Genomic DNA, 13,677 nt, shown 5'->3' with positions numbered 1-13,677 from the left:
CGTTTGGTTGCAGCCTGGCATTGGGGCTCTGTCCTCATTTGTCGCACACCTGTGCACAGCTGGAGTGGCACATTGCGGAGTTACTTCGGGTATCCCCCAAATCCCCGCATGGCCCCGTCTGTTACCCCGGCGTGCAGATTCAGTGGAGTGCCTGTTTTGAAGTGCTGCTGTATTTTCTGTATGCTGTTGAGACGTAATCCCTTTAATCATGGATGTTTTGGTTGCTGGGTTTTCCTCCTTTTGCTTTTCGGGTGAACTGAAGGTGCGTTTAGTTGAGGTAGGCTGTGTGGGTTCATGGATTTTGCAGTTTACTTTTGGGCTGTATTTGATGTCCCTTGCTTCAGGGTTTGTTTCCTTAGTGGGTGTGTTAATAGCAGGTGCATCTCTCTATGAAACCCACAAGGCTTCAGCTTCCAGCAGGTCCAGGTAGAAATATGAGGGGGAAAGTGGCTCTGTTTCCTTCTTGGTGACACTTGCCCACTTGCTTTCCCTCTACTGCCCATCTGGGAACCCAAATGAGCAAATAACCCAGCCCCTGGGAAGCCAGTGGATCCCACCTAGATTCCTCTTCCCTGGGAAGGAGCCGTTTCCATTATGCAACCTGACAGCATTAAACTTGCGTTAAGTTGAGGGTCAGAGCTCGGGACGGGAATCAGCCCGTGTTATGCAATAGCTGCAGGAGCATTAGGAACTGCGTTTTTGGGCTGAGTCCTTCCTAATCCCCCTCAGTCAATCAGCACAAAGAGTAGCTGGCCAGAAACATCCGAGCCTGCGTGGCTCCGTACATTATTCCACTGATACCCGTCTGGATTTTTTTTTTTTCTCCAGGATTTGACTGTGCGTCTGTGCGCGCGCGTGCTCTCACCATGGATGTTTCCCTGGTGCTTTTCTGTTTGCTCGCTGCTGCCGAGTTCAGTAGTACAATGGGATCTAAAGCCCATCGGCTGGTGTGGGAAACGGTTTGCTGTTTTCTAGCTCCGGGCAGGCAGCAAATCTGCTGCTGTGCCGCTCGTTTGCGGATCCGAGCACGAGTTCACGGTTGTGAAACGTGACTTTGGGCTGGAGAGGGAGGCAGATGGCTCGCGTCGGTGCAGGGCGTGTGTGTGTGGAGCAGGGCAGCACCGGGGTCCCTAGGTAGGGTCGCCCCGACGGCGTAACGACAGGAAGAAGGGGGAAGAGATCTCAGGAGCTTTTGTTGTTCGCTGATGGATAAAAATATGGCCATGCTGGATCTCAGCATGCAGAACAAAGAGGGGTGGTCTCTCAACTAGTGTAAATGCCCAGTAAGTTGAAGGGCTGTGCTACTGCGTACATGGAATGAAGGCTGCTGCAGGCTTAGCCTCGCCGGTGGATTCAGGCTCACGGAAGGCAGAACAGAAAGAATGAGAATAAAAGAAAGAAAGAAAAAAGGAAGAAAACAACAAAGAAAGAAAAGGAAAAAAAAAAGAAAGAAAATGTTCTGCTTTTGGAATCATCCGCAAGGGGACTTCAGATGTGTTTGTTTGCATGTGTCAAACGGCGGCAAGGCAGTGACAAAGTGAGCAGTACAGACCTCTGCCGATTTTTAATAGCAGACTGTCTGATCAGCAGCATCCTGAGCCTAGCAATATGTTAGAATCACAGAACAGAATGTTTTACATATTTTCATTTTGTTTTACCTGTTTAATAGATAGCTGCTGTGTGTGTGAGTGCCTACCCAACCGTGCCAGCCGGAGCAGCATCCCGACCAGTGAAGCCCTGCGCACGCAGGCTCTATTTGTGGCTGCAGCACCTGCATTTCTGTGCCACTACCTACACAGCTCCAGCTGCCCTCTCCCTTCACAGGGGAAGTAAAGCGTTTCCCTGCTCTTTCTGTGGGACTAAATGTTCTCAAGTTGCTGAGTAAGAGGTCTGTCATACTGCTGAATATCTAAAACTGTCAAGTGTGTCAGAAAATTCCTTAATTTTCATGCTTAGAGAGTATTCCTGCATGCTGCAAAGCTGTAGGATGGATGCAGTGAGGGATGCCTGCCTGCAGCAAATCCCATAAACTTACAGCTCTCCCTATATAATGGGGCACCTGGGGACACTTTAGACAAGGAGGAAGGCATCCAAACAAGAGCAAACTGATCCATCTGTTTTCCAGGTAGCTCCCTGACACATCTTCCTTTACAGCTCTCAGACAAGTCCTTTCTGTGGGAAGCAGTTGTGCTCTTTGAGGCAAGAGCAGGGTCTGGAGACTGTGAGATTCTCCCAGCATGAAAATAAATGATGGGAATTTACACACAACATGTACAGAAGTTTTCTTACACGACCTAAAAATTTGCAAACTTTCCCTGATCTGGGCTTTTGTTGTAAGTTTGAAAACCGGCCAGGGATTGTTGAAAGGTTCAGGAATATTTTCAAGCTGGCCTTGGGCCCGGCTTTGAGCCAAACTGGCTTCGTGTCAAAACCTTGCGAGTGGTTTCTGAATGATGAAAAGCAATGGATTTCGCTGCCTGTTCTTCGGATCAACCCAAATCAGCAGTGGTTGGGATTGCAGAAAAAAAATTCCCACAAGGAGTGGAAAGCTCGGAGATTTCTGAAACAAAGCCATGGTAATAAGGAGCTCCAGATCCCACATCTGCTCCTCCTCCAGCAACATACATCGACTCCGGTAGCTTCTGGGCAGGGGCAAGGCAGAGTTCCTCTTGCTTTTATTCTTGGCCCCTAGTTTTTGCTGAAAACGTTTCACTCCCTCAGACTGCTCCTTCCCAAAGACGAATTTGGTTTGGGGTGAGCGGAGCTTGCAGGCAGCTCTTGCAAGGCCCGGCTGAAAGGCTGGTGAGCAGTTGTGTGGTGGGGAAGAGAGCCCCATGTCACCCAACACACCATCTGGTCGCAGATTGTGTTATTTGTTTTTATACATCAACAGTGATTAAAATTCCTTGAAAGGCATTATTTCCAAAAATATTACACAGGCTAGCAGGCATTTCCCAGAATAAATAAATGCGGTTTCCTTTAGAGAAATGGCAGAAGGTAAGAACGGGCTCTACCTCCATGGTGCAGGTATGGTTAGGGGGAAAAAAGAGGGAAAAGAGGAGCTCATCCACGTGCTGATTCCTATGGTAGGATCCAGGAAGGTTGCCACGGCCTTGTGCTCTGGTGGATACCTGCCGGGTGACTTACAGGACGGGTGGTGTGTCCCTTCATCCTTGTAGAAAAGATATTTCTAAAAAACGTTTCCATTTTACATGCTTTGTAGGGCAGAATGTTGAAAACGCGTGCCAGGTACCCAGATATCACCGTAGGCTGGGCCACCAAAACACCATGCCAGTGAGGACCTGCAGTGAGGTGCTCCTAGCACAAGCCTGTGTTCATGCTGATATCTTTCACCTCTGTATCTCTGTTTTTTTCCAGCTACTGGAGAGAGTGAGCTACTGGTGGCTTTACTCCTCGGCATGAAGGAGGTTTTGGGTGGTTTTCAGGCAGCCTGAGAGCCCTCTTGTACACCTGGGTGGAGAGGAGCGGGCATGAACGTGAGCGTCCTCACTTTTTGGGTTAGGCACCAGCACTTCTCAGGGATGTCAGAGCACAACCAAACGCAGCACGTTACCAAAAACACCAGGCTCAGCTGCTCTTTGTGGCCTTCCCACCCCTTTCCAAGTACTGCGTTAACAAGAGCTCCCCCTCCCTAAGCATCCATGGCAAAATACCGTTCAAGGCCGTGTGCGCTGTAAAGGATGAAATCGCAAACTGTATTTTTTTATTATTATTTTATTTTTAAAGTTGCTGGAGAAAGAGTTTTTGATCTTCACTGACCTAAGCATACGCCACAGGGGAGTCTAAGCCATTGTATGTAAATACGTCCACAACTGCCAGGCAGTCGTACTCAGATTTAGCCAACTGAGGCCAGGTTTAATCTCACTTTGGGAGAATATAGACCTACACCAATTTTCATATTGACTTTTTTAGCCCTTCCTGATGTAGAGAATTGGATTTGTTGTTTTTTACTCCGCTCTCTGGACTGGGCCCTCAAAACCTCCAAAATACTGCTGGAGTGAGGGTGACAGAGATCATTTGGTGGAGGCTCTCCCTGGTGTTGTATGAGTGAGTGCAGATTTTGCAGAGATGTACAGAAACACAGCGGATTTCTCCTTGGACCCTTCTGTTCCTGTAATCCTCATAAAGCTTGACAGAGGGGCCATTTTGTCCCGGTCATCTAGAAAAAAATCCTTTGGAAGTGACATCTTTCATCAGCACGTGGGTAAAGTAGGAGCAATGGCTCCTGTTGGGCTCCTCCAGCAAGAGCTCTGCCTCTGGGGGTGAAAAGTGCTCTTGGAGGAGCACAAAATCTTGCTTACAGTCCATGAAGCGATGTAGTTCTGAAATCCTTGCAGATCAAAACGCAGCTGTCCTTGGCTGTTCCCTGCAGGGATGCAGGTGACTCCGTCCCCCTTTGACCCCGCGCCGACGGATTTCATTCAGCCTTCGGGGCTGCAGACGGGTGGAGGAAGAGGATGAGGTGGGATGAAAGAGAGAAGTAGCACCGGGGAGGGTGACTCACCTGCCGTCTTCTATTCTTCGTCACTCGGTAATGGAATGTTTTATTTATAGGCAAGGACAGAGGAGGAAGGTTGAGCAGCGCTGTGGATGTTCCCGTTGGGTTTTGCGTGTTGCAGCAGCTCCTGGGCTGCGTGGTTCAGCACGTCCCATCGGCGTAAGGCTCCCGGGAGGCACATCTGCCTCCTTTTTGTCTGCAGCTCTGCACAATGCCATTTGGTGCCATGTCTCACACCTCTGTGCAGCGGGGAAGGAGGCAAGAGCAGCACCTGCCCTCGCTCTGCCTTTGTGACCACCTTGTGCTGCATCTGGGCTCAGTCCTGGAAACCTTTGGGCAAACCCCCACATCTGCTTGTCCTGTTCCCACAAACTGTCCCACAAGGGGACATGACCCAACCGTGTGGCCTGGCCTGACCCCGCGATGCTCAGCACTGCTGCGTGGCTCTGCTTCAGGCCCTGATTATTTTGTGCGTGCATGTTTTAGCTCAAAGCTCCCAAAATAGCTAAGGAGCCGTGCTGGGGTTTCACATCATTAACAGGGAATGGAGGTTTTTAAACGGGGGACGGAGGAATTTGCCTCACTTGCCCTCCTGAGTAGCCTGTACCTCCAAAACGGGCCAGGAACTCACTGAGCCGTTTTCATCCTTAGTGTGACATTTACACCCTTCTGTCTGGTTTTCCTGTGGTGTTCTCTTGCTGCCAGATTGGAGATGCTTACAAAATTCTGGGGTTTCTTTGGTTGTGGTGTTGTTTTTCGAAAGAAAGCTGTCACTTGGCAAGCAGCGAGTAATGAAGCGTTGTTTGTAATTAGTTTTCTAATTCAGGGGAAGTAAATCTACGTGCTGCGGTAGGCTCAGCATGATTCAGCACCGAGGGACACATCCCACATTTTGTATTCGTGTTCCTGAACACACGTCTGCTTTAAAGTCAGCCTGACCCTCTCAGAAACCCCACAGCTTTGCCAGTGAGAAGATTTTTGGCACTCATCTGCAGAACCAGACTTGAAATAGAGGGCACCACAATCGCCTGTTTCAGACCTCATTTCAATAAAGTATTTAAGGTTCTTATTTTATGAAACTGAAGCACATTCCTAACTGCTTAAAAAATTAGGGTGGTCTTCAGCATATGCTTAAAGGTGAGCGTGTGTTTTGCTGAATTTAGGGATAAATGATGTAAGAGATGTATCACGGGTAAATTGGCTTTATTACCCATTAGGCCAGACTGCTTCGGGTCACTTGTGTGTAAAAAGGCTGCGTCAGCACTTACCTACCCCATTACTGCACCACGAAAATTAACGTTTATAGAAGACACTGAAATTTGGGGATGCAAATCATTCTAATGTTTGAGATGCTCACCCAGGTACCGCCGAGGACAGCGCCCAGGAGGCTGCTCGCCGAAGGACGAGCTTTCCGTGCCGGGGCAGCTCTGCAGTTCTGTCATCTCCAGGCTTTGCTGTGCCACCCGCCTCCGTTCGCTTTTGCAGCTGTGCTGAATTTAGGTACTGCGGCCGATTTGGTGTCCGGAGTCTGAAAGACATTGGAGGGCTTGTTAACTGCAGCTGGTAAAAAGTGAATGTCTGGGGCAGCCTTGGCAGGCCGGGAACCTTCCCACTGCCAGCCCCCAGGGATCTTGTGTTTGTCTTGCCCCAGAGGGGATTTTCCATGCACATAGTGGTCGGTGTTTGGCTGCACACATGGGCACCCCTGGGTGAGTCCCGCAGTGCCCTGGGTCCCAAATGCAGCCCAGGGAAGCTGTCCCCACCCCTTCAAAGCCACAAATGCTCAAGATACAAACCTGACCGATGCCTTCCACCTAAACAGCCTAAAAATCCTCGCCCTCGGCAGCCTCTGCAGCAGCTCTGTGCAGAGCAGGGCTGCGGGCAGCCTGAACCAGTGAAGTTTGAGCTGATTTCCTTCTGCTCAGCCGTGCCTCTTGCACGCTGCTCCCCAAAGCACTCACAGGCACCGTTCAAGGAATCGATGGAGAGACTGCAATTACGGCTGGCAATCAAGAGAGTTTGACCATTTGCAAGCCCAGTCCTGCCCCCCAGCTTGGAGGTAGCAAGGCTGAAGGAAGAGGGATGGCTGCGCCACCACAGACAGCATTTTGCATGTCGGGGAGGTGAGGAGTCCCTCACCCCATAAGGATCCCGACACACGTGGCAGACTGCTGATGTATGGGGGGGGGCTAAACTTCAGTAAGTCTTTATTAGGTCTTCCCCTTGATGTCCTTAATTGTGAGGCAAAAGAGATGCCCTTGCTGCTCGTGTGCGTGGGGAATGTTTTGCAGTTCAGGGTGTTTTCATTCCTGTTGACTTCAGCAACAAGGTGCAACGCAGCAGGCTGGAAATCAGACGTGCACTTCAGCTGAACTGCTCTGCGTGCAGGTGCTGCTGTACGATATGCACTGCAATTGTACAATTGTACCTATTTCACACTTACTGTAGGAAAAAGGGAAACGTATTCTCCCACCCCTTACAGAACTTATAAAAATATGGGTCCCAAATTTGCTCATTGTTCCCCAGTTCCCTGCTCTGGGTGAGGTTGTACCGTGTTGGTAAGTTTGCTGGTGCTTTTATTTTTTTGTCCTTTTATAACAAAGGTTCCTATCTTTGGTAAACATCACTGACCAAGTGGATGCTCTGCAGTGGAATAGTGCTGTGCACTAACCTTTAATAGCAGGAGAGTTTCCTTCGGTGCAGGGTTAACCCAGAGCTGAGGTCGGTTCCTCTCTTCTGCAGCATTTGCAGTTCTTTAAAAAGTCATAATGCAGCATTCACATCGCTGCTGCTTCCTGTGTGCTCTAGCAAAAATCCTGTTATGGTTGAATATAGAACTGATTTCTCAGGACTTCCTCGTTACCCTGAATGCCTGAGCGTGTAATCTGTGATTCTCAGACGAATTAATTCATAGGAAGGGTGCTGAGCCTGCAGGAGAAGCTCCAAGAAGATGTGTGAGAGTCGGGAGAAGTCCCAGAGGAGTCAACCTCCTCTGAAGACATTGTTTGTGAAAGAAAACAGGCTTCTGGAGCCTCCATGCTGTAGCTGTTTATCATTTTCACTAGTCAGAGGCCATTATATCAACATTTCTGGTAAGTGGCATCTCAGTTACAAGCCAGATAGCATTGTTACATAGCTGAAATACTTGGAGTAGATCTTTAGTAGGTGGTACCGAATTCACTACTTAAAGTTTTACGTGTGTTTAATGTGGGTACGGAGTGTGCAGGACTGAGAAGTCAAGCAAGCAAATCATTTTTTGCATGCACAAATGTGGAATCACCAAACTGGGTTATTTTTACATGGGTGAAGTAGGAATCTGCCTTTGAAAATGCATACTGTGCTCTGCTGATACCAGGAAAAAAAGGGCTGGACTTCCTGAAATTTATTTTTATTTTTTGATAAATTCTCCACCTGGCAATAAATCTCCACACCAGAGATACATGGATCAAAATCGTATTTAGAAAACAGCAAAATCTTAGCAATCAGTGTATATATTTTCAAATTCTCCCCAAATCAATGTGTACATTTTACACAATACGGCTTCCAGCAGCAGTCAGAAATATACCATGTCTACCTTTGGTTTTATAGCAGGTTGTTTATTCCAAATACACCTAAATTATATCTTAAAAGGATTAATTCTGGCCTGTAGAGTTCTCTATTCTACTTCAGAATTGCAATGTCATGCACACTTTGTTGTGTGTTTTTTTTTTCTTGCCTTAAAAAATAGCAGTGCAGATTAGGGCGGATCATTTGATTAGCTATCCCTGTAAAAGCCAGTTGCCATTTTGAGATTTATTTTTTTTTCTTCAAAGTCTGCCTGATGTTAGCCTTTATAATTCAATTGCTGTGTTGGAGAAGTTCAGGTCAGAGCTAAGGAGACAGGCTCGGGGATTTACGCTGTGTAAAGTGTGTGCAATCTGCTTCCACTTTGAACATGGTAAACAGACCACGCATAATCCCTGGAATATTTAGTAGATCTGCCAGGCCATGAAGATGGCATTTGTAATATTCGTCTAGCTACATGCATTGTTACATGGCTGTCCAGCCCCGCGCCATCCAAACTCTATTCAAAAGCAACCTGAGGAGGGGCGGGCTGAACAAAGCATAAGAAAATACCATTTCCCAGGAGGACGTTTTGGAGTTTGCGCTCCTTTTGCCTCCCTTCTCTCTCCGCTGTTGCTTTTGAACGAATCGTTCTTCTAACCTACTTTAAAGCGAGCATCTAGCATGCTGGATGTTTTGCAGATGAATCATACTGTGCCATGCACTTATGCATATCTGCTGCGCAAGTACGTTGTCAGCTTGTATTTGATAACCTACCAGCAAACAAGGGTGTTTGTTTTTTTTCTTTTTTTTTCCTGGAAACTTGGGGTACTAGCGGCGCTCTCCAAACGAGGATAATGCAACCACTGTTAATAAATCAAGCCGGGTCCGAGGATGTTTCACCACTTTCACTGCCTCCCTGATTAGCATTATCCTCAGAGGTATAAATTAAAGGGGAAAATGTATAATCTGGGAAGCTTTCCAGCATCATCTTTGAAAATGGGAGCTCAGTGCTTCGCCGAGGTTTCTTTGGTGGAGGAATGCTAATAGCGATGCTGAAGCTGTGTGCTGATTGCGCCCTAAAGAGTAGGAAGACGCACAGAACGGCTTCCTTTCTTTTTCCTTTGTCATCAAGATAATTTCTAACGCTGTCTGCGCAGGATGAATCTCGAACTGTTTCTCTGCAGTTCTGTGAGCTGGTCCCAGACGTACCGTTTCGGTCTCTCCTTTTCTACTACTTGTTCTCTTATTCTGACAGCCGCATGAAATATGTTACGTGTTTTCTCATCTCAGCCTGCAGATAATTGCTTTCAGCTGCAAGCAGCGAGTGGCCACGGTCCCTTTGCTCCACTGGTCAGAGCCTGGGCTTCAGCAACGAGGTTTTCAGGAATTTCTTCGGGCTTTGCTGTGATCTTCTGTGGGCAGTTCCTACGAGGTGGCATCACGGCCAGGTGGTAACTCATGGTGCTGCCCTGCCCACCGAAGGGAGGAGAAGCGTGCTGCAGCATGTGCTGATCTGAAAAAAAATATTTCACAGGGAGGGTTTGATTCGAGCAACGTTCCAGCTGTTCTGAGTGGGCAGAAAAGGGATTTTTCAGCATATCAGCAACGGCTTGGAAATGGAAATGGAAGTGCCACTTCTTCCAGCACTTTCACAGCAGTCGGTTTTCCCCTTCCCCTCCCCATATCCCGCTTGCTATTTACTGGAGCTAGCGGCTTAGCAGGACTGGAGCACTTGGAGCTTTGCTTTGTAACATCTGTGTTTCTATTTGCTTTCCCTCTGCCAGCTCTCTGCCAACATCATCCTTTGCTTTCCAAGAGATGGTGAAAAGCACAGGCTGGAAGACTGAGCTAGTGTTCCTCTGCTTGTGGCCGGGGGAGGCGTGAGGAAGAGGACACCGTTACTGGTATCTTGCCAGCGGGACAGCTGATGCATGGTGTGGTGAAGGGCTTACAAATAGCCCCCATAAACAGCATCTGAAGTAGATGTGGCTCAGTTGAGGACCAGGGAGCACCAGGCTGCTCCAAAGGGAGCAGCTTCATCATCAGTGCTTCGTCTCGGCTTCATCATCAGTGCTTCGGGTTGTGGGGCCCCTCAGGTTGAGGCTCCAGAAAGTCATTCCTCTCTCCTGAAAAATGTAGGGCAGCTATTTTTACTTAGGTGCGTGAAGGTAGGGATTTTTTTTTTTCTGCCTGTTTTTCACTCTTAAATTCTTGCTAAGGATTCTTAGTTACATTTTGCAAAAGCATTCACCCTTCCAGCTGAACAACACAGAGAGAATCCTATAAGTACTATGCATTATTTACAGCCTCTACTGACATTACTGAATTTGCTGAAGCAACCTATTTCAACAGTTCGAAACGCTTTTCCTGTGGAGCTTTCTCTTCCATAGAAAGGTTTGCTCTTTCCCCTTCATTTGAGATGAAAAGAAAATTGAAAATAATATGAATTTTTCCCACAGGACAGAATTTCTTTTGCAGTAGCTCCGCTTCCAGCTAATGTCAGGACAAACACAAACAACCACACTCGGCATGCTTAATTTCAAGCCCACATTTATGCCTTATTCTTTGCCATTGCTGTCTGAAAAGCAGCGAAACCAGCACACCTTACTCTCAGCTTGAAAATACCCATTGCTCCGAGAGCAAGTGGGATTTTTTAGGAGCTATTTCGTGCACTTAGCAGGAGCGTGCCCTTGGTTGGTTGTGCCCTTACCTGCTTAAACCATGACTTTCATATTGGTGCCAAGCAAGGGAAGGAAAACCAACGAAGGCAGAAAATCTGACTCTTTCTTCTCAGACTCTGTACAAAGACAATTTCTTTTTTAGAAGCCCCCTCTTCTCACTTTGTGTATCAGGAAAGCAGTGCAGGCTCCTCTGTGAGCAGGATGAGAAACCTTTAGGTGCCGTCAGGTTCCTTTCCCAACCCCACAGGAGCTGCGGAGACAAATGCTTCCTCAGCCTTGCTGGGCTGTGTGTTTTAACCAGCATTGTAGGAAAACTAATCAAAACAAAACAGGCTGTTCCCAAAGATTTTAACCAATTCCAGCCCCATAGATGTTTATGGCCTTTGGAAATGGAAAAACTAGCTGTGGGCAAGATCCACGTTGCCTGCAGTGCTGCTGGCCCAGGTTTGTGGTCACCTCTGTTCTGCTGTGCCACGTCCAGTTTCTGAGATGTGTTAGAGGAGATGGTTTCTGGCTTCACCGGGCAGAAAGCTAAAAGGGAAGTGGATTTTTGCTCCTGGTGCTTGGGGTGAGCAGCCAGAAGAAATGGGCAAGGCTAAAAGTCAGTGCAGGCACAAGGACAGAATTGTATAAACGGAACAGGAGGGTTCAAGGGAGGAGGGGAAGAGAAGACAGAGACAAATGAATACCAGGAGGAAGAAATCCAAACTACTTTCAAGAGAAACGTGAGGTTTATGGGGGGAATTGAGAAATTTGATGCTTGCAGCAGTAGTGTGTTAAGCTTAGAAGCTCAGCAGGTGCCTTCTGGTCGGCTGCTCCCACATTCATCAGCTCTGGAGACTTCCTAGCAACCCCCACACCCCCACACCCCTCCATTTACTTGGAGCTATTAATGTAATTCCTCTTAAAAAAGCTTTTGAATTAATTTTACTTTTCCAGTTACTTCTTTTACTCAACCCGAAGGGCTTTAAATCCCCATTCCCCAGGGCAGGGAGCGCTTTGTACAGCCTTTGGCTGTGGAAGTGCCACCCAGAGGGGAGCCGTGTCGCAGTGAGCAGGACCTGGCTTCTCAGCAGGCCTAGCCAAATTCCTGAACACAGAATCACAGAATCAAGGAATCACAGGATGGTTTGGGTTGGAAGGGACCTCACAGCCCCCTGCCATGGGCAGGGACCCCTCCTGCCAGCCCAGGCTGCCCCCAGCCCCATCCAGCCTGGCCTTGGGCACTGCCAGGGATGGGGCAGCCACAGCTCCTCATCACTTTGGGATGGGATCACTTTGGGATGGGATTGCTTTGGGACGGGATCACCATCGCTAGGTGATGCCTTTCAGGCCTTTCTGGACTTATTTTTCCAGGAGTCTCTAAGCTGGGGTGAGCGATGGCAGCAGGAAATAAACAGAAATTACTCCTTTTCTTGTCTTTGGTCCCTGCGCCGGTCAAACCAGCAGCTTGTGTTGTTACCTTGAAAGTGCACGCCGAACGTGAGTCTCAGAAAGCTCGGAACGGCTGCTATTTTTGTGTTTCAGTGCCTTTTGATGTTATTTTTTTTTTTCTATAAAAATAGCTTAGTGTTTGTTTTGCAGGAAAGCCCTGCTTTCCTTGGGGGGTGAATTGACTCCCTCAGACAAAGCTAAACATAGCATTTGGTGGCTCACGTTGGGTACACAGAGCAATCTTCAGCTGGAAATAGTAATAACAAAGGTTTTCAATAAATAAAATAAAGCAGGTTTGACAGGAAGAAGTTACAGGTGAAACGTGCAGTGGTGGTTGGAGATTAGCAGCACAGAGCCAGCGTCCAAGGAAGTAGGAATGGGTAAAAGATACAGCACATACTAATTTGATCTAATTAATATCATTAAAAACATTAAGGTAGATGGAAATGGGAAGAATACAGCATTGATTTATAAATGCGGGCTGTGAAGACAAGCCTGGTAGTTTGCTTCAATAAGACCCCAATTATTTTATGATGGGATTTCAGTGAAACGTAAAACCCAGCACTACAGAGAAAAGCTGGGCAGTCATGGGTGAGGGAAATGCACCCTGATACCCTATGAGGATGAAATCAGCGGCACTTGTTGAGGTGTATCCTTTTGGGAGAGGTGCAGGGCCTTTGGGCATGTGCTGCTGCTCCTTCTGCTTCGGCCTCAGCAGCACCGTCACTCCCTGCCAGGCTGTCTCCATGCTCGGGGCGTGCTGGAGGCTCTGCTGCCCTCTGACAAAATGGGGAAAGCAATACGAGTAGCCTCAGGGAGAAAAAAATGAAGTGAAATGCTGAAAATTTGGCAGTAGGTTTCAGCGTCTTCCAGAAATCCCCAACATTTCCTTGGAAGCTATTTTAATTTGACAAAAAAACATAAAAAGGTCCTGTTTTGACTTCTCCCAGCCAATTCTTCCAGTGAAAATTATCCAGCCCTTTCTAAGGGTGAGGAAATAATAAATAAAAGTCATTTTGAGAAATGTGGCACCTCTTCCCAGCACTGTTAGGATCAGTGATCGAGCAGCACTTCCTTGGACCGACACTCTCACCAAACCTGGAAGCAATTCCATTTATATTTGGGCTCTGGCCCGACCATAAATATTTGAAAGGTGAGTCTTGGTGCTTCGCTGTACCCTCTTGTAGGAGTCCCATGATTATTTGATGAGGATCCTTGACTGGAAGAATGAACAAACACTTCTTGTATACATAATTGATTGGGCCATTTTTGGTGCTTGTTTTCTCCTGGTGCTGATACACGCAGATTTGTCATCAGCCTTGGCAAGCCCTTCTTTGCTAAAAATCACTTCTCAAGCATTGACGGAAAACGAGGTATGGATTTAGCTAATAGAAAGTCATTTAAATGCGTGTAATATCCGCTGAAAAATGTTTATATCATCCGCTCAGTACCAAAATTGAGAAAATAAGCCTAAGATTCACCGGTGAGTTACGTTTG

At 47.5% G+C, this 13,677-nt stretch overlaps 1 protein-coding gene across 1 annotated transcript in view; it reads left to right on the top strand.

The window, feature by feature from the left end:
• Nucleotides 1-13,677, top strand: part of RTN1 (reticulon 1) — a 98,936-nt gene that overhangs the window by 612 nt on the left and 84,647 nt on the right. The window lies entirely within an intron of this gene.

This window comes from Anas platyrhynchos, chromosome 5, assembly GCF_047663525.1.
Source record: "Anas platyrhynchos isolate ZD024472 breed Pekin duck chromosome 5, IASCAAS_PekinDuck_T2T, whole genome shotgun sequence".
NCBI classification, from domain to species: Eukaryota; Metazoa; Chordata; class Aves; order Anseriformes; family Anatidae; genus Anas; species Anas platyrhynchos.
This window is presented reverse-complemented; position numbering and strand designations above follow the sequence as displayed.